This window comes from Mus caroli, chromosome 5 (assembly GCF_900094665.2).
Source record: "Mus caroli chromosome 5, CAROLI_EIJ_v1.1, whole genome shotgun sequence".
NCBI lineage: Eukaryota > Metazoa > Chordata > Mammalia > Rodentia > Muridae > Mus > Mus caroli.
The window spans coordinates 44680073-44681757 of record NC_034574.1 but is presented as its reverse complement, the minus strand read 5'-3'; the positions used below and the strand labels follow the sequence as shown (position 1 = coordinate 44681757).

General features: G+C 45.9%; 1 pseudogene; it reads right to left on the bottom strand.

Moving 5' to 3' along the window:
• Nucleotides 1-636: 636 nt before the first annotated feature.
• Nucleotides 637-1685, bottom strand: part of LOC110295252 — a 2896-nt pseudogene continuing 1847 nt past the window's right edge.

Sequence of the window (1685 nt, the reverse complement as noted above, 5' to 3'; positions counted from 1 at the left end):
CTCTGACTACTTCATCTATCCTGTTGCTGAGGCTGGGATTTAGAAACTACTTCTTCAAAATACAATGCTGACCAAAGGCCAGAGGTGCTCTAGGACTTTCCTGGGATTCCAGCACCAGATTGGGACTATTGAGACATTGAGCCTCAAGGACTAAACAATTACTAGATTCTTTTCTCTTCTCTTCTCTTCTCTTCTCTTCTCTTCTCTTCTCTTCTCTTCTCTTCTCTTCTCTTCTCTTCTCTTCTCTTCTTTTCATTTCTTTTTTTTTCTTTTCTTTTTCCTTTTCTTTTTGATGGGGGGGGGCGTTATTCTGAGATTGAGCCAGTGACATTTTAATAACATTTGAACAAAATTCCCCCTTTCATTCAATCTTCTAATTTCCCTTTAATTTGTAGGTTGAATCACAGGACTGCATTGATTTCCCAGGCCCACACACCCTTCTTTGATGGGGCAGGCCTGCTGCTGCCCTCAAACTGAATCCTGCATTCCCTCCACACCCAGGGCCTGGCTGTGAGCATAGGCCTGGAGGTGCCATGGATGGCAGTTTTCAGACAAGGGGTGTTCATCTGCAGTGTGGTACAATGACAAACGAGAGAAAGAGAGACACACAGAGAGCCTCATCTTCTGGTCTGCGGATTAGAACTGTTCCGACAGCAATTCACGTAGTCTCGGAGAGATGGTGTCTTTGCTGGTGTGCAAGGTGAGTCTATACATCTGAGTTTGCAGGTTTGGTTCCAGGCCCAACAGGCAGTCAGTCTGGGTGGGTTTGGAATGTATTATGCCAGCACCCATGAAATTTGTAGGATTCAGATGAACTTCTTCCAGGAGCACAGAACCAAATCCAATTATCTTTGCTTAAGTGATCTCTATGTCCATCGGATGCTTTGCTTTGAAGATATTCTGCATTTCTTGATGTGGATTGCTCAACTGCTTCCAGCGTTGAGAGAAATTCTGAGAAGCCATTTCTGTGGGCTGGAAAAATTCGTTGCGAGTGATGGGAAGCTGAACAGACACACTCTGGAAGGGGCCACCATAGGTGAACAGGATGTGAGGACAGCTTTCTCTGTGAAATCAGAGCTACACTCAGTGTTAACCACCTGTTGCTCTTTTGCAGCCCCATCCACAGTTGGGTCCATGGGCTTAGTCTGCAGGTTCGGATTAGTTTGAAGGAAGTCAGCACAGATTAGTGCTGGAGTGAAGTTTAGGAACTGTGTAGATGTCTTGTTGCCATAAAAAAAATGAACATTTGGCCTAAAATCTGCCAACATTCCTACTTAAGTCCAATTTGAAGCAGCTAGTTTTCAAACAATACACCATTATTTTTACAAACAAACCTGGCAAAGTTGTCTTCAGTGCCAGGTGCAGAGGTGCAACTGCAGAAGCCGAGTCTGAGAACACGTCCACCTGTAGCCCACTGCCAGAGGAGGGAGGGAGCCCTGTGGGAGCAGGGGGAATGGCCTCCAGACCCAGCCGGTCTGCTGCTGATGGAGATGCTGTGGATGCAGCACTGGTGCTGGGTGGAATGGGTTCAGGGCCCCCATTCACATAGATGCTTCACTCACTCTTGGTCTCCTACAGGTCAGTCACTGCTTGGGCTCTCTTTCTTCTTCTTCTTCTTCTTCTTCTTCTTCTTCTTCTTCTTCTTCTTCTTCTTCTTCTTCTTCTTCTTCTTCTTCTTCTTCTTC